General features: G+C 39.1%; 1 protein-coding gene across 1 annotated transcript in view; it reads right to left on the reverse strand.

The window, feature by feature from the left end:
- The window catches only part of Jade3 (jade family PHD finger 3), a 91,207-nt gene that overhangs the window by 55,720 nt on the left and 15,125 nt on the right, over positions 1-20,362 (reverse strand). The window lies entirely within an intron of this gene.

Raw genomic sequence — 20,362 nt, forward strand, 5'->3', positions numbered from 1 at the left:
CTCAAGGCTAGCACTCTGCCACTTGAGACACAGAGCCACTTTCTCCCTTAATAATAAAAATTATATTTAAAAAATACATTCAAGTGTCCAGCTCAGACTTTGATAATCTCAATATCACATCATCAATCAATATTCTGTCAGGGTGGCCTGTGTATAAGCAACACCACTAACTAGAACTATATTTTTCTTTGTGTTTATCCTGGGGTTTTGAACTCAGGGTGTAGGCACTGTCCCTGAGCATTATACCTCTTGAACAGCCAGAGCTCCACTTCCAGCTTTTTGGTAGTTAATTGGAGATAAAGAGTTTCACTTACTGCCCCAGCTGGCTTTTAAGAGGGATCCTCTGATCTCAGCCTCCTGAGTATTATAGGCAAGAGCCACTAACACCTGTCAAACTTGAACTTCTTAACCACAAATAAGTATCATAAGCCTCCAACCAGAATATGAGTTCCCATTAGGTATGGCCTAGCTAGATCTTTAAAATTTTTGTGCTGGATGTTCCTTAACTTCTTGAAAATCTTATTATACTTTTAAAGTTATTGTAAAATGATTCTCTCTATCCTTCTGTGAGTTTCAAGGTTTCAAAACTGATGGCTTATAATAAAATGACTTTGAAGGTAATTCCCGAAGGAGTTCCACAAATATGTTGAGTAAGGGAATAATAGCAAGCTTCCAACAATGATTTTTAAGGATAAGGTTAAAAAATGTTTTGAAAATAATTTTACAGTTGTGCCTAATGACTGCCTAAACTTAGGTACCAACCTAACTAACAATTCTCAGCTATTCCATTCTACCTAGACCATTGGTTACAATGCCATTGTACTTTAGATAGCAGGCCTTGGGGTTCAGGATTTCTTTGGAATTTTTCTCCCAAGAATATCTGCATTACAAACAAACACTACTTTGATAACAGGCAAATAATGTCACACATTATTAGAAGGAAAAAAGATTTTAGAGTCAGGCATGATGATATATACCTGTAATCCCAACACTTGGCAGTTGGTTCCAGGACAGCTTGGGTTACTTAAGACTTTGGCTTAAAAAAGCCTCTAAGAATTTATGAGCACTTATCACGTCTTATGATGCTATAATATTTTCAAAACATTTGTTTAGCTCAATGTTATGAGCTACGTGCTCAGTCTATAATCCTAGCTACTCAGGAGGCTGAGATCTGAAAATAGAGGTTCAAAGACAGTGGGGGTGGGGGGCTGGGGTGGTGGTGGTGGATAATTTGCAACACTCTTTATCTCCAATTAACCAGTGAAAGTGGCTCAAGTGATGGAATGCGATGCTTGAGCAGAAAAAGCTAAGTGGAGGGGCTGGGGATATAGCCTAGTGGCAAGAGTGCCTGCCTCGGATACACGAGGCCCTAGGTTCGATTCCCCAGCACCACATATACAGAAAACGGCCAGAAGCGGCGCTGTGGCTCAAGTGGCGGAGTGGTAGCCTTGAGCAGGAAGAAGCCAGGGACAGTGCTCAGGCCCTGAGTCCAAGGCCCAGGACTGGCCAAAAAAAAAAAAGAAAAAAGAAAAAGCTAAGTGGAGATATTTGGCGGATTTTAAGCTCCAGGACCAGGAAGAAAAAAAATTGTGGAAAAAAATTGTGTGATGAAATAATCATTATCATAGGTCAAAATGTTTGAGTATCAGCAATTTCATGTGACTTAATCTGATGTTTTAGGATATTTGGTCAAAAATAAGCAAAAAAGCTTCTTTTTCTCCTTCCCATTTATCTCTCAAGCCCTCATATACCCTAGAGAACTTTAATTCATATGAACTTTGGAGAAGTTATAGTAAACAAAGAAAGAAATGTAGGAAATCTTTCACAAGCACATTTTTCTCTGGTTCAAAACACCTAGCTTCCTTTAGGAGTTGTATCCCACTTACCAGACCCAAAGTAATTGGCCTGTCAGTCCCCAGTGTGGTATTAGGTTTCTCTACCTACGTTTCAAATTTCTAGATCAGATCTGCGCACCATGTTTCTATGTTCTATTTGCACATTGCAAATAGGACATCATACCCAGATTTTGGAGTTTTGTTTAGTGCAAAAAGAGATTGTTAACAAGTATTCTGTTATCAGTGTGCTTAGTGGCAGTTGGGGTGTGTGTACTCGATTTTTATTCTAGTTCCTTCAGTTTCCTTGCGTTTAGAGGTACAACCAGATGACTGTCATCTCTGGGTCTCTTGTCAGTCACAGCAGGAGAAAATTCATAGGCAGCTTTCCTAGCCCTGCACGTGTGACTAGAATAGCGAGGCAATTCCCTGCCATCTTCCAGGGAAGCCACAACAAAACCCTGTGAGAAGGCACAGGTGCATTGGCTAACTGGCACACTCCCAGGCCACAGTCAACACCACATGCTCAGAACAGAGGCTCAATTTTAATCCTTCTGAGACACCATTTAAGAGATCAGTCAATACACAGACATGTAATCAATGTAATGGTTTTGCATGTTCTTGTGGATCTTAAACCAGTGAATTTTCTGCATAGAAATTTTTGGAATACCCAAGACAAGTATAAGAGTAACCTTTTCATGCTAAGTGTATTTCATGAAAAACTATAGAATTTCAGCTTCAGTGGTTAGAAGATCCTATGCTTTCAGGCTTACTGTTAGAAATGCAAACCAGAGACAGTAAAAGGCTATAATTCCACCTCTGTTCTCTCAGTACAGGATGTTTTATTCCTGCAAAGATTTTTAAATTAAGATTTTAATCTATTTTATTGTACATAACCACTTTCTCTACTTCCAAGATTAATGCACAGTTTAATTAAATTTTCCCTTAGGAAATGCCACCCTGACTCACCAAGAAAGACAAAACAACGATAGCAAACTATGGAAACGGAACTATTTTATTTTTACCAACTGAGAGACTATAAAATTAAAAATGTGAAAACTATCACATAAATATTAATATCCTGTGATATATCATTATTCATAGGCAACTGATTGAAAGTTCCTGTTCTCTTACTGTTTTCCTAAGTCTAAATTCAGAACTCAACATTCTTACTTTGATAGCTTACAGAATCACAACCACCTAAAAACAAGTTCAGAGTAGACAGTATAAATTGTAGACAGTATAAATGATGCTTATTTTTGCAGGACCTAGCTTAGAAGTAAACCAAAGAGGAACAGGATCTCACAAATTCCCTCTCACAGGGCACAAAGAAGAACTCAATAAAAGTTTGATGAAGGAACTTGGGCTGGAATTTGGGAAGTTCAGATGTTAGACCAAATTTCTTGTCTACTACAAATTATTATTTTTTAATTGTAGTGGCTTCAATTTAATCTGACAAAGCAAACCTCCCTTACAAATCTGATTTTTGAGTATTAGTCTTTCCAAAATGCAGATCTGATTGTGACATTCAGTGTAAACCTTTCTAATGGTGTTCAGGGCTCACAGACTCCTTTCCAAGAGTAGCTTACAGAGTGGAGAGTGCACATTTAGAGCCAAAGCTAACTGCTCAGAGGGTGAGTCAGTCCCATCACCAGCTGCCCTGGTTCCTTGCCAGGCACATTTTCTCCTTTAAAAAAAAAAGGAAAGCAAACAACAGCTGGCTGCCAGTGGCCCATGCCGGTAACACTGGCTACGTGGGAGGCTGAGATCAAGAGGATCATGATTAGAGGCTACGTCAGGCAGAAAAAGTTACAAGACCCCATTTTAACCCATAGCCGGGCAAAGTGGTATGCACCTGTCATCTCAAACTATGTAGGAGACTGAGATTGGGAAGGTTGAGGTTCCAGGCCAGCCTGAGCAGAAAAGTCCATGAGATTTTATCTCCAGGTAAGGGTAGATGCATGTTTGTGATCCTAGCTACTACAGAAAGCCTAAAGTAGGATTACAGCTCAGGTACTTGGCCAAGTGGTGAGAGTGTCTTAAAAATAACCAGTTCAAAACAGAGTTGGAGGTGTAGCTTAATTGCTAAAGGGCCAGTCTAGCAAGTAAGTATAAGGTCTTGAGTTTAAACCCTAGTACCACCAAACAAACAAAAAATATAAGCATTCAAGAAGCTGGTCATGGAAGCATCTGTCTGTAATCCTAGCACTTGAGAAGCAAAGGCAGGAGGATAGTGGTACTGATGCCACCTTGGGCTACATAGTAAGTTCCAGGTAAGCCTGTGTTATATGTTTTGCAGGACTCTGCCTCAAAAAACATTGCCCAGTAAATATTTAACAATGGTTTTGTAAGGGTGCCGCATAAAGGTCTTCACACCACCCTCAGATTCTGTAATTTACTGACAAGACTCACAGGGTTGGCCGTACAATCACTTTGCTATACTACTTGTATAGCAAAAGGACACAAAGCATTAGTAAAATAAAAGATGCATGGAGTGAGGTCTAGGTGAGAACAGGCACAAGCTTCCAAAAGTCCTCTCCCAGTGTATGTACACAAAACACAATCTGCCTAGTAACAAACTGTAACAACATATGTGAAATATCACCTACTAGGAACCTCATTAGAGACTCTGTGACCAAGGTTTACTGGCAATGGTTGCATAGATGTCTTTTCTATGTGGCACGTATTAAAATTCCAGACTCCAAGAAAGAAATCAGGCATTCAATATAGACCACACTGCATAAACAGTTAAGGTACAATAACTATCCTTATCAGATCTGGGAATGGTGGAGCCCTCCGGAAGATCAAGTTCCTAGATGCCAGTCTAGGGTCCAAAAGATAAACAGGCTTTTCAAAGTCAAGCCCTCAGTGTTACATCGGTGGCTCACACATGCAATCCTAACTACTCAGGAAGTTGAGAGCTGAGGACTGCAGTTTGAAGTCAGTCCAAGCAGACAAATTTGGGAGACTCTTATCTCTAGCCAGCAAAAAGCTGGAAGTGGAGGCATAGCTCAAGTGTTAGTGTCAGCCTCGAGAGAAAAAGCCAAGAGAGAGCTCAAGGCCCTGAGCTCAAACCCCTGTACTGGCAAAACCACCCAACAACAACAATAAAACAACTGGAGTCAAGCCTCTTATGATAACACATTTTTTGGGTTCAGATGACCATCATTAGCTAAGCTAGGCATCCAGCTATCTTTTCCAGAGTATAATAGGATAAACAAAACTGACAACTCCAAGCAGGGACTAAGGCAACAGGAAGGAATGGAGGACATCTCTCTTTCAGTAGCAAGAAGGTAGGAGAAATGAGGCGTAGTGAGCGCTTCTTGGGAGAGGAAATGACCGACCAGGTTTGCATGCTTAGATTTAAATCCCAATCAAGTGGGTAAACTTGGCTAATTAATTAGATGAAGCTGTATCTCACAAAGGGCGCTACCCACATGAATTGGAGCTATTAATCACTAGTATTCCTTATCCTCTTGCAAACTAGGGAGCTTTGTGAGAAGTGGTGCCAAATTTCTTCTCCACTCCCACCCTTCAGTCTCTGTGATGCAAGCCTATATCTGTGCCTGACATATACTCCTTTCTTTCACAGCTCTCTCTGCATATACTGTACCATCATCCCACTCTGGACTTTTCATTACTCTGCCCAGTTTCACATCTCCTGCTCATGTCAGACTGTAATCCAAACACTTCCTCAGGGAGGCCTTCTCTCACTCTACCATAGGTTAAAACCCCGATCATTTTACTTTATAGCACCAGTAACTTCTCACTGATTGCTGGGAACACATTAAAATGTACTTTTTATTCTATCTACACTTCGATAAAGCAGAGACCGTGTTTGTGTTGTTCATGGATTCCAGAGCCTTATACAGTGCTTAACACATGAAGAGTACTCAGCAGAAGTATGAATGAAAAATGAATGAGGGTTCACTTACAGAGCATGTGATTTGAGTGAAGGTAATCTTTACCCCAAAACATAAATACCTTCTTGGTCTAAGGCATAAGTACTATGCAGGCCAGATCAACAAGTCCTCTGAGGATTTAGATTTAACTACTGGGAAAGAGGCATTGTATTTGCAGCAGATATTCTGGCTGGAAGAATAACTGAACCCGAGTAAAAAGCAAGAGTAGGAAATTTAGGGATGCAATGAGTGCATGAATATAAACCATTCCAAAAGGCAGAAGTACCAGGGATTATTCACTTGCTAGTAAACTCTCATTTTGTTCTTGAGCTGGTCTACATATTCAGATGACTAAGACGTGGAGGATCATGGCTTAAAGCAAGCCAGGACAGAAATGTCCAACATTCTAGTTCCAATTAAAAAGAAAAAATGGAGCTAGAGACACAGTTCAAGCTGAGCAAGTGCAAAGCCCCTGAGTTCAAACCCACGTACTGACAAAAAATAATTTGAACCAGACATTTGGTGGGTAACAGAGAACCAGATAAAGCCCATGAGCAAGCAAGCCTACCTCGTATCATGATTCAAGCTACTGGCCTAATAAATCCCTAACAGTTCCTTAGACATTAGACTTGGTTCTGGTATAGGGAGAAAAGATGAGGGCTAGGAGTATGACTTAAGTGGTAGAACTCTTGCTTAGCAAGCATGAACCCTAGTACTGATGAAAGAGGAGGAGATGATAATGGTGATGATGATGAGCTGGGCTTGGTGTGTGTGGGGGGGTGTTAATGTGAGCATAGGCATCCTGCCTATTATCCTAAGAACTACATTATTCATGGAATTCAGAAACTATACCTCTTAATTGGCTGGAAAGAGGCAAAAATCTCTACTTTCAATGGAATATATAAATCATTACAGGTAAAAGGCTGGACTCTCCAAAGTAAATTCTAGACCAGATTAATCAAGCATTTGTTGGATAAACATCTGAAAAAGTAGTTACTAACAACCAGCATACCTCTGAAACTTACTCAAGATATTTTTGATCCAATCAACTCATTTAAGAAGGAAAACATTTTTACACACACACACACACACACACACACACACACACACACACACACACACACACACACACACACACACACCCCTGGAGGCAGCTGACAGGTCATCAGGGCTTTCCTGTTTAGAGGATGAAACATTTAATCTATATACAGGTAAACTGGAAGTAATATGTCATGTGGTAGAACACAGTTATGCTTTTAGTCCTGTCTCAAGCAAAACTTTAATCAGTAAGATAAATTAACCTATGATTATTATTCCTAGGAGCAAGATTTAATCAGGAAAAAAGGAAATTCACAAGCTAGAACCTTAAGTAAAAACAAGGTGGAATTTATCTAGAATGTGTCAAGTCACTAAAATTTCTAAGACTTATTTTCTAAATATAGTAACAGTTCAGAAGTTTTTGATTCCAGCAAATGCCAGAGTAATTTAACTGCTAAACTTTAGCCAAATTCAGAAACAAAATGCCTACAACAGTTGGACAACAACTAAACAACTATATTTTATCATATTACAGGGAAACAATAACCAATAAAAGTGTATCCACAGCTGGGTACCAGTGGCTCATGCTTGTAATCCTAGGAAGCTGAGGACTGAGGATTGTGGTTCAAAGCCAGTCCCAGACCAGAACAAGTCACATGGTCACACCTAACTTTAAAAAGGACAGGAACTCACTCCTACCATAAGGACAAATGGCAGATTGCCCCAAGTACTATAATGTTATGATCAATACAATAAGAGTATCCTTCTTTGGTCTCACTGTGTGTGAATGCCTAGAGTCCTGTATATCATGTATTTCAGATCTAGCTTGTGCATATAAGATAAAACATGTACCGTTGATCTATCTAAGCTTGGCTTAGCTCAAATCTATGTATTTATGTATGCATTAAACTGAGGAGGGCTGGGAATATGGCCTAGTGGCAAGAGGGCTTGCCTAGTAGACATGAAGCCCTGGGTTGGATTCCCCAGCACCACATATGTAGAAAACAACCGTGGCTCAAGTGGCAGAGTGCTAGCCTTGAGCAAAAAGAAGCCAGGGACAGTGCTCAGGCCATGAGTTCAAGGCCCAGGACTGGCAAAAAAAAATTAAAAAATAAACTGAGGAGAAAGTAGAACACTAAAAGAAACAAACTAAAGGGAAAATAAACAGTTCCATGTTTTCATTTTCTTATTTAAGGAAAATGACAGGATGGGGTGAGACTAGTCAAGGAACACTGTATGAATATACGAACATGTCAAAGTAAAATTTCCCTGTACAAGTAATTGATGCCAATAAAACATGTGGGAAAACAGAAACATAAAAGCTAGGCACTGTGCCTCACACCTGTAATCCTGGCTGCTCAGGAGGCTGAGATCTAAGGATTGTGGTGAAAAGCCAGCCAAGGCAGGTTAAGTCTGTGAGACTCTTACCTACAATAAAATATCCCGAAAAAGCCGGAAGGGGTGCTGTGGCTCAAATGTTAAGAGTGCTAGCCCAGGCCCTGAGTTCAAGACCCAGGACCAGCAAAAAAAGAAAAAGTGACAAAATCTTATTGATAAATCTGTTTACTATTGAATATAAGTGCTCATTATAGTGAAATAAGAGGTTGTTGAGCTGGGTGCCGGTGGCTCACACATATTCCTAGCTATTCAGGAGGTCTGAGGATCACAGTTTGAAGCCAAGCTGGGTAGAAAAGTCTGTGAGATTGTTATCTCCAACTAACCAGCAAAAAGTTAAGGGACAGCTCCTTGGCCCAGCGCTGTAATAATGGGGTACGTGCGTGTGTGTATACATGCATACAGTTTGTTGAAAGAACTAGAGACTGTTTTTGAACTCAGGGCCTTATTCAAGGTAGTGAAGGAGTTCTACCACTTGAATCATGCCTCTAGCCTTTTTGGGTATTCTTTATTTTTAAAGTATTTTAAGAGGTTTGAACTCAGGGCCTAGGCCCTGTCCATGAGCTTTTTTTTTTTTTTGGCCAGTCCTGGGCCTTGGGCCTTGGACTCAGGGCCTGAGCACTGTCCCTGGCTTCTTCCTGCTCAAGGCTAGCACTCTGCCACTTGAGCCACAGCGCCGCTTCTGGCCGTTTTCTGTATATGTGGTGCTGGGGAATCGAACCTAGGGCCTCGTGTATCCGAGGCAGGCACTCTTGCCACTAGGCTATATCCCCAGCCCTGTCCATGAGCTTTTTTGCTCAAGGCTAGCACTCTTCCAATTGAGCAGCAGCTCCACTTTCAGCATTTTTGGTAGTTAATTAAGAGATGAGTCCCATGGACTTTCCTGCCTGAGCTGACTTTGAATTGTGATTTTCAGACCTTACCCTTGTGAGCAATAAGGATTACAGGTGGAAGCCACTGGTGCCAAGCCAGCTCTGCCTATGTATTTTTTTTTCATTTTTTTCCTCAAAGGAAATAGTTACATAGTATAAATGTTATTTAGTAGTTTGTTGTATTAAATTCTATTTAAAATTCAAGACTAAAGACAAAATCAAAAGCCAGCCCACAAGGTTCTCATATTCCCAAGTTAATGAGGTTAGAGTGGTTTGAATATTACTTTCTTTCTAGATCCACATTCCTGGCTTATATTGGAGCTTCATGTGTCCTGGACCCCACTAATCACCAGAAATACTCCATGAGAGAAAAAGTCCTAATATGGTAGGAAAGCAGCTGGTTAGACCATTACAATGCCTTGCAGCAACACAGATCTGGCCTTAACTATGATAAAAAACTGAATACTCATCCCTACCTAACCCTCCCAGGCTACTATTTCCCTATTCTTCAAACTCAGGCATTAAAATCCTAAAATGTTAGAGACAGTTCATTTATCTTTAGAAGAGTTTAGTGTTAAAATGTATAAAGTTAGGAAAAAGAAAGCTTAGGGAAACCAGAGATGAACAGGGGGGTGGGGGTAGGAGAGTCATGAATGAAGTCCTGGAGGACAAAGGTTACTGGAAAACAGCAGAATAGAAGGAAGGGGGTGCGACAGAGAGGTAAGCCAAGGAAAATGATTGAGTCAATGATATACTAGATTAGGACAAAGAACCTGGACTTCTAAATGAGGATGTGATTACCATGTATGTTTTCAGAAAAGTGGTTTTGTTTTCCAGGGAAGTACAGTTCTTCTGCTTACCCTTAACAACTTTTGTCTACCTAACAATAAGCACTACACATTTTCCTTTAAAAAATTATCTTCAAATAGTTGTACAAGGGGTTTCAATTTAATATGTCCATTTGTATGTACATAAATACTACATTTCTTAAACTAGTATTTCAGATTAAATACTTGGGGGTGGGAATAAACATAAGACATTCGTTAAATTATCAGTTAAGGGGCTGGGAATGTGGCTTAGTGGTAGAGTGCTTGCCTAGCATGCATGAAGCCCTGGGTTCAATTTCTCAGTACCACATAAACAGAAAAGGCTGTAAGTGGCGCTGTGGGTTAAGTGGTAGAGTGCTAGCCTTGAGCAAAAGAAGCTCAGGGACAGTGCCCAGGCACTGAGTTCAAGCTCCAGGACTGTCAAAAAAAATCAGTTAAGACTTTGCCTCTAGGTAATATGGAATAAACATTTACCAGACACAATTATAAAATCTGTAACAAAGAAAAAGTATGGATATGGCTGTGAATATAGCTCAGTGATAGGTGTCTGCCTAGCATGTTCAAGGCCCTAGGTTTAATCCACAGTATGCATAAATGTATGCTCACACATTTATACAAGTATAGACAGAAACACAAATACACACCCAGAATGCACACATGGATACTATAGGACTCTTCAAAATATATAATAGAGGACCAAGGAAGAATATAAAAATAACTAAACGTGCAGTCAGTTTTACCACTGTTATTCCTCCAATATTCCCTAGCCTGAACTCAACACAACAAAATCTGATCTAGATGAACTAACAAACAAAGAAACAAAAAACAAAATCTGAAGGCAGACACTGTGCTTAGAGCACAATGTCTGTCCTGGGGTTTGAACTCAGAGCCTGGGTGCTGTCCCTGAGCTCTTGTGCTCAAGGCTTTATATAAAGCTCTACCACTTGAGACGTAGTTCCACTTCTTGATTTCTGATGATTAGCTGGAGATACAGACTCTCACAGACTTTCCTGCCCAGACTGGGTTCGAACCACTATCCATTTAGATTATCCATTCAGACTTCAACCTCTGCAGTAATTAGGATTACAGGTGTGAGCCATTGGCACCTGGCTTAATGGTTATGTTTATTTTCATTAAAAGAAAGAAAGAAATACTAGTGCCCAGATCCTTATCGAAAAATAGAAAGAAATTCCCCTGCTTTTTCATGTCTGGAAAACCTATGATGGAAGCAACAATGACAGTGATTCACATGGGGAGGCTATAGGAACTAAAACTCTGAGGGAGACAAACTTTCCATTCCATTTGGTGGTACTATTGGCTATAGCAAAGCTAATTACCATTGTTTTTCTTTTTTACTATCTTACAAAAATTTCTCATTGTCCACTTGTCTTTTGTGCCCCATAGGTGGTACAGTGTAAAAGTGGGCCATTTCTTAGTGAAGGGACTAAAAGGAAAGCTCTAGAAAACTAGAAAATACCAGGGAAATAACAAAGAGGGAAGAACTCAGAAAAGAAAACTCATAGATGTTTTTGAATACTCGTGAAATCATCTCCACCTGCTACAGGTTAAACTGATATTAATTAGTCGATAAAAGACTTGGAGAAATGAGCTAACCACCCAAGACACTGACTGAGCAGTAGTTGACACACATGGAGTAGATGTACATAGAACTGACAATACTGAACTGACAGTGGAACTACAAGAAAACAAATTGGAAGTCAGAGTCCAAATCAAACCATGTTGATTGCTGCTAATAAATATACCAACATCCTTTACTACATTGAGGCAAAATTGTGAGTCTTATATTTAAAACCACAACTTGGTATACAAAGAACCACAAAAATGCTAATTTACATGGGAAGAAAACAACAGATGCCAACAGAGATGACAAAAATACTGAAATTATTATTCTTTTTCCTCAGGCAAAAGTTTTAATTGGAAGGAAAAAAGAGCCAAGGAAAAGAGGGCACCACTGACTACCAGAGAGAGAGAGATCCAGGCTTCCCAAATGTTGAAATTATCTAAAACAAAAAACAAAACCTTAAAGAAGTATTACAAAAATGCTAAAATCATAGGGCTGGGAATATGGCCTAGTGGTAATAGTGCTTGCCTTGTATTCATGAAGCCCAGGGTTCGATTCCCAGCACCACATATATAGAAAATGGCCAAAAGTGGCGCTGTGGCTCAAGTGGCAGAGTGCTAGCTTTGAGCAAAAAGAAGCCAGGGACAGTGCTCAGGCCCTGAGTCCAAGGACCAGGACTGGCACACACACACACACACACACACACACACACACACACACACAATGCTAAAATCAACAATCACTCAAGTTAAAATAGTTATCAGTAAAAGATGTAGAAAGTATCAGTATAAAATGTAAACAATAACCAAATGGAAACCTCAGAAATGAACAATAAAATAATATAGAAATTGAGAACACAATAACAGAATGAAAGCAAAAATGAATTTGAAAATGCATACATAAAACAACTAATCAGGCCAGATGTCAGTGGCTAATGCCTATAATCCTAACTAATCAGAAGGCTGAGATTTAATGACCACAGAAGCCAGCCTAGGCAGGAAAGTCTTTGAGATTCTTGTCTGCAGTAAAATACCAAAAGGCTACAAAAGCTACAAGTACAGCTGTGGCTCAAGTGATAGAGTGCTTGGCTTTGAGCAAAAGAAGCTCAGGGACAGTGTCCAGTCCTTGAGTCCAAGCCCTAGTACCGGTACAACATTAAGACAAAAAAAACCTCCAGTCAATTCTGAAGGACAGAAAGGAAAACAGGATAAAAGAACAAAACTGAGAATATAGAGGATAATAATAAAAGATCTAACATTTATATAACTGAAATACAAGCAAATGAGAAAAATAAGTGTTATATTGGAAAAAAAGTATAAGACTAGTTGGGGGGGGATGAAGGAGGAGGTAACAAGAAATGTACCCACTGCCTTACGTATGAAACTGTAACCCCTCTGTACACCATTTTGACAATAATTATTCAGAAAAAATAAAAAATAAAGTTTAAGAAAAGACTAGTTAAAAACTGCCAAGCTGACAGAATAAACAAAGACAAGCAGAATAAATACAAAGAAATCTAAACCCAGACACTTCCTAATTAAATTGCCAAAAAGTAAATACAAAGAACCGTGGAAATAATTCCAATAGTTTAATATCCCATTTCTGATAATAAATAGGACAAGAAAATTATTATGTATATAGGTAGGGAACTTAAGCAACACTGTAAAAAAAAAACTGGTGAAAGCAAAGAATTGACTTAAGTAACATCTAGCAAATATTCCTTCCAGCACAAGCAAAATAATGTTTTTTTCTTTTTTAAAAAAATTTACTTTATTGTTGTTTTAGAGGTAATACAATGGGGTTACCTTTACAGGTAATAAGCACATTTCCTTTTACGTATCATTGTTCATTCATTCTTTCCCATCTCCACCCACGAGTTTCACAGTTCACATTCATCAATGTCCAATGCAGCCAGTGTGATCCATTGCTGCATTTTCACCCCTTTCCCTAGGATTCTGAGCCTCTCCCCACCCTCCCACAGATGTGCACTTGAATACCACATAAGTTGAATAATAGAGTCATCAGAAAAACAAAAAAAAATAAGAAAGAAGTCCATTGTTTCCAAATCTTTGGAGCTCCTCTCAGTATGTATATTAGTTTATATACATATGAAGAGGCATTTGAGTATTGAGAGCCTTTGTGATCTCTCTATGACTACCATCTTTTGGTCTCACTGTATGTATCTAGTATTCAAGCTACAGCCACTAGGAATTGCTGGTAAGACAACAAAAGGATTCCCTTTATTAGGTAAAAGAAATCCTCAATAAGCTGGATGCTGGTGGCTCATGCCTGGAATCCTAGCTACTCAGAGGCTAAGGGTTGCAGTTTGAAGCCAGCTTGGGAGAATTGTAAGGTCCACCAGGGGGGCTCCATGTAGATGCCCTCACCACTCTAAAGTCTCTTCCAATACCTGCATTACCTAGGTTAACTGGAATACCTGGAGGCAGCCACCTCCCTTCACCTAGCCACACCTCCCCACCCATGCCCTAGATATGGCATGGGAGCTGTCAGGAGTACCTTACAAGGCTCTCAGCTGTACAAAACTACCAAAAGCTAGAAGTTGAGTTGTGGCTTAAGTGGTAGTCCATTAGCCTTGAGCAAAAGAAGCTCAGGGACAGTTCTTAGGCCCTGAGTTCAAGCTCCAAGGCTAGATAGCATATGAGAGAGTGAGTAGGGGGGAAGGAGAGGGAGATTTTATATATATATATATATATATACACACACACACACACACACACAGAGAGAGAGAGAGAGAGACAGATACAGAGAGAGGATGAACACTGCTGAAATTGTTCTAAGAGAGGGAAGGGACCAAAGAGTGGTAGAGGGGGCGAATTTGATTTTAGGTGTACTAAATACATGTAGGGAAATATCATAATGGACTCCTGATCCCTGTACGACCAATGAATGCTAAAAACTTAATAGAATAAACAAGCAAAAATGGTTAAATGTAATTTTACTATATTGCATAGCAATTCTATTCCTAGGAATTTACCCAAGATAAATGAAATATATATGCCTATAAAAGGTACATATATTGAGTGCCTGTAATCCTAGCTACTTGGGAGGCTGAGATTGTTGAGATTATGATTTTAGACCTGCCCAGACAGAAAAGTTCTCAATGAAGCACTAGACATGGTGGATTGAGCCTGTTATCCCAGCTACAGCCCAACAGGTGAATAGCATCGACCAAGGAAGGGAGACTTTGTCTCAAAAATTACCAAAAAATAAAGGCTGGAATCATGGCTCAGTATTGATAACTATACAGCAAGCACTAAGACAGGAATCCAAACCTCAGTACCATCAAAAAATGTTATATATTATACATATGTATTTTATATGCACAAACCTGTAAGTACAAGCATACACAAATATATATATGCACGTACATACATATGTGCATGTCCAGTTGTTTTCCTCTTACTTAAAAGGTCACTATCCAAACCAAGAGAATATTTTCAGCCCTAAAACTTAATATGTATTCAAAATGTTCATTTTCTAGATTGTTTCTTAGGCAACCCACTTAAAAAGCTTAAATTTCAATGGGTAATAGAACATAACTTGTGCCTAAACATAATACAGAAGTGGTTTATTTGGTCCTTGAGTTGGAGGAGAGAAAAGAGAAAGAGGTAAGGAGAAACTGTTTACAGGCATCTTAATGGTGCCAGCAGCAGGCCTAGAAGAAAGATATGCTACAGGGCCGAAGGACAGTTTCAAACTGGGAGTCTGATTAGTTAGGCTTTCCTATTCACTAAAAAGTGACTAGCCATTGCCTCTCCCTAGCCACAAAGAAACAACCTCACAAAAGCCAAGAAAGCCAGGCACCAGTGCCTCATGTAATCCTAGCTTTTCATGAAGCTCATATCTGAGAAGTGTGGTTCAAAGCCAGCCAGGGCAAGAAAGTCACTGAGACTCTTATCTCTATGTAATTAACCACTAAAGAAAGATAAAAGTAGAGCTGTGGCTCAAGTAGTAAAGCAGTAACCTTGAGCAAAAAAGCTCAGATGTACTAACTAAAACTGGTACAAAGTAAAAAAAAAGCCAAGAGAAAGACAACTAGGTAACCAGACCTTTAAAAAATCCCAACTCATAATTAGGAAATCCTTTACTCCTCCATACAAGAAAAGTCTTCCTAAATCTCAGACTTGTTCAAATAACTAGGCAGAAACAACCTCTTACTTTTCACTCAATAAATTTCTCCTGAAGGGCTAATTTTGAAAGTACAGATAGGGCTGGGAGTTCTGCTCAGTGGTAGAGTGCTTGCCTAGCATAAAGAAGAACAGGACTGAAAAGAATTGTACAAAATACATGAAATAGTCCTATAGTACTATGGGACTGAAAAGCTTCAATTTCGATTAAGAGACTAGGTAGGACTATAACCAGTTTACAGTGATTCAAAATATGTGAAACAAAAACTATCAGACTTAAAAAGACAGAAAATCCAAATATACGTAGACTCTTCAATTCTCCTTAATATAAAAAAAACAAGTAGACAACTAGTGGCTATGGATCAAGTGTCACTTAGCAAGGTCCTGAGTTCTACCCCAGTAAGACCAAAAACAAAAAAATGAACAGGTAAAATACATAAGAAAGTGAACATTATCTGAACCAAGTGTGATTAAGCTGACATCCCTAAAGAAAATATATATTCTTCTAATGAAAGAGAATTATTTTGGGTGGTAAAACTGGCCCAAATAGCAGAACTGAAATCATAAAGAACTTATGCCTTGACCATAAAGGAAATAAAATAGAAATCAGCAAAAGATAAAAGGGAAATCTCCAGCTGGGTGCCTATGGCTAACACCTATAATCATAGCTACTGAGGAGGACCATAATTTGAAGCCAGCCCAGGTCTCAAAAAGTGAGAAGTGGAGCTGTGTCTCAAGTGGTAGAGTGCTAGCCTTGAGTGAACAAAGCTCAAGGATAGTGCCTAGGTCTTGAGTTCAAGCCCGAGGATGAAGACGAACACATGCTCGTGCGCGCGCACACACACACACACAAAATAAAAAATTAAAAAAATTACTCTTCTAGTTCTGTTTATCCCAGAGCAGAAGTTGGTCTAAGTGATAACATTTTAAAAAATACCTTATTCTACAACATTAAAGGAAGGTGTTACAGTTTTGTTTTGCTTTACAATAATCACCAGGAATAAAAGTAGGCTGAAATTTTCTTCTACTCTTATCCCATACCCTCAGTTCAGTCCATGTTTTCCTCCTCCGTTTTAGAACTCTGGTTCAGACTGTTTCTTCAAAGGACTGTCTACACTGCATGAAAAGTTGGTATTTTGGTCTTTTGTATGAATGAGCCCACATCTGAATTATTTGTGCTTCAAGTTTTAAGGTATTTTAGCCATGCTCCAATGCCTCACACCCCACACCTGTAATTCTAGCTACTCGGGATGCTGAGATCTAAGGATCATGGTTTGAAATCAATTTGGACAGGAAAATCCACAATACTCTTATTTCTAATTAAATACCAAAAAAAAGTTGAAAGTGGAGCTGTGGCTCAAGTGGTAGAGCACTAGCCTTGAACATAAAAAAAGATATTTGTTTTATGCTCCTTTCAATAAAGTTGTTAAGCTGACTCAGTTCATAAATACTAAATCTAATGAACTATGCTTCAATTTGCTCTTCTGGTTTCTAAGAACTTTCAAATTTTTGTGAGTAATATTCAATAGTCTTGTAGATAACTAAGCTTTTTATTAATATGAAAAAGATTCAGTATTTTGCTTAAGTCTATTTTGATTCCTTTGGGAGCTGACAGGCAGGCTGCAACTCTCCAAAGCACTTGGGGCTGGGAATATGGCCTAGACTGTGCACCTGTTGATTTGATTATGCTGTTCAGTAGTGTGAACACAAGGGTTAAAATAAAACCCGAGGCTAAATTACAAGTTGGAGTGTGTTTTGCCAAAGCTATATTTTTAAGGTGTTAATAGTAGTCTGTCAATTTTTGCTGCTATCATATAGTTATTTTATATTCATTACTAGCCAAAATAGATTATAGGAATAGTGTTTGATAGGAAAGGGTATTGTATGTCTGCTCTGGAACTCTTAAAACAAAGAATCCTTAATGTCACCTTCCTAGTTTAGCTATATTAAGAACATGGGAAATATCAGTTTCCCTTTTTTTTTTTTGGCGTCCTGGGCCTTGGACTCAGGGCCTGAGAACTGTCCCTGGCTTCTTCCCGCTCAAGGCTAGCACTCTGCCACCTGAGCCACAGCGCCCCTTCTGGCCGTTTTCCATATATGTGGTGCTGGGGAATCAAACCGAGAGCTTCATGTGTAGGAGGCAAGCGCTCTTGCCACTAGGCCATATTCCCAGCCCCAGTTTCCCTTTTTATGAGAGTAGTTACAGAAAATCTTTCTTCCCTGCTGTTGAGTACCTGCAGAAGCCTCTAGTCTTTTTCCTGTGAAGACCTCTTCAATTACTATCATAATCATAAAGGTATTTGAAGTACCTGACACCAAGTCAAAACCACTATCCAGTTGGGTGTGGATACTGCGTGTGGATCCAGCTTAAGCCTATAATCCCAGGAGGCAGAGGAAAGAGGAACAAGAGTTGAGGCCCTAGATATTTTATTTGCACACAATTCTGTGGGTTAGCAATTTGAGTTAGAATTGGGAAGGTGGGTAGTCTGATCTTTCCTAGGGCACTTCATGCAGTGATAGTCATCTTGTAATATGATGGGGGCTGAAAGAGCCAAGATGGTCTCATTCATATATTAGATGTTTGAATGTTGACCGAGGCTCTCTTTTCACCAACTCTTCTTCTAGCAGGCTAGCTCGGGATTCTTCACATACCTTCTCATGCCTCAGGGAACAAGAGACAAGGTACCATACTTTTTGAGACCTAGACTATTTGTCACTCAGAGAAATTCAGAATGACAAAATACTGTATCTTAGTACAATAAATATTAAAATAAGTAATAATAAAATGCTGTATTTTACTGGCCAAAGCAAGTCACAAGGATATTCCACACTCAAGGAATAGACTCCTGCTCTAGACAGGAGGAATTGCAAAGTCACACTGTAAAGGGGTGGGCTAGAATGATGAAATGACATTGTGGCCATTAAGTATTCTATCACATCATTTCATTTGGGTAGGAACACTAAGCATATTTAGTCCTATGGAGCTTCAGAGGTGGAAGGAACAACTGAAGTGGAAAAGATAAAGCACTAAAGAAATATCTAGGATGGAAAAAAAGCCTAGAGGAATGTCGAGAATCTTCTAAGCAAATAGAGTAAAAAGAGGAATAGGATGGCTAGTGGTATGGCATATTTACACATACTAGTCAATGAACATGGATGGAGTGGGTAGAAAAGACTTGAGATTAGGTGAATATGGTGAGAAACTTTGAGTGGATGTGACATGACTATCAGACTCTCAAGAGTAAGGACACTAATGTGCAATGGACATGTGATCAACATGTGATCAACAGTTAGCTTCTTAAAGAATATGGGCTGCCTCTCATATAATTAAAAAATCAATTAAAAATGGGGAAAAGATCTTAATGTAAGACCTAAAACTTTGAAACTACCATGGGATAACACTTAAAGATAGAAACATAGGCAAATATTGTCTATAAGGGCAATTGCCCAGTAATTAAGAATACATCAAATTAAAAAGGTTTGCAAATCAAAAGAACCAATTACCAGAATGATGAGACAACCCACAAATGAGTAAATCTTTGCTAATCATTCACTGAATAAAGTATTAATATCCAAAATATGCAAAGACTTAAAAACTTAAGTACCAAAATAACCCAATTAATAAATGCACAAGTGAACTGAACACAGTTCTCAGAAGTACATAAAGATATGATCAACATCCTTGGTGATAAGGAAATGAAAGTCTATCTCATTATAGTCAGAAGGTTTTCCAAACAACAAATACTGGCAAGGATATATAGGGATAAAGGAGCCCTTTAAACACTGCTGGTGGGAATATAAATTAGTGTACCACTATGGAAATCACTGAGTGCTGGTGGCTCATACCTATAATTCTAGCCAATTTGGAGGCTAAGCTCAAAAGAGCTTGGTTTGAGGCCAGCTCCAGCAGAAAAGTCCATGAGACTCTTATCTCCAATTAACAAGCAAAAAGCCAGAATTGGGAGATGTGACTCGAGTGGTAGAACACCAGAATTGAGTAAAAAAGCCAAATGTGATAGCAAGGCTCTGAGGTTCAAGCCCCAGTACCACCAAAATGAATCATAATGAAACCCACTGTATAATTAATATATGATAATAAAAAAGGCAAAAAAAACCCCGCATGAGAATGGGGATATGCACGCCTAGCATATCCAAGATCTTAGGTTAAATCCCCATAACCAAAAAATAAAAAGTATAAAATATATCTTGGTGATTTAGAAATTGCTTATTTTGTGGGAAATACACTTGAGGATTTGAGGAATATAGCAACCGGAGCTTGATCTTTAGACAGCAAGCACTTAGTCAACATTGACTGATTCTGTTCCACTTTTTGCAGCTTCTTGTATGAAATATGGTAATATCCCCAAATTTTTTTAATATGAGTCTTCAATGTTGGAAGGGTAAGTTAAGAATCATCAAAATTGGGCTGGGAATATAGTTTAGTGGTAAAGTGCTCGTCTTGTATACATGAAGCCCTGGGTTCGATTCCTCAGCACCACATATATAGGAAAAGCCAGAGTGGCACTGTGGCTCAAGTCGTAGGTAGAGTGCTAGTCTTGAGCAAAAAGAAGCCAGGGAAAGTGCTCTGGCCCTGAGTCCAAGCCCCAAGACTGGCAAAAAAAAAAAGATCCAAATTGTACATCTGGACCAACTTTTGGATGTTACACACAGGATTCTTGTACATTACCCATGGTCCTAAACTCTTCACCGCAGACTACCTTAAAACTTTTCTTCGCAAGCTTTGAAGACTACATATGCTACACACA

The sequence above is a fragment of the Perognathus longimembris genome, chromosome 28 (assembly GCF_023159225.1).
Source record: "Perognathus longimembris pacificus isolate PPM17 chromosome 28, ASM2315922v1, whole genome shotgun sequence".
Taxonomy (NCBI): domain Eukaryota; kingdom Metazoa; phylum Chordata; class Mammalia; order Rodentia; family Heteromyidae; genus Perognathus; species Perognathus longimembris.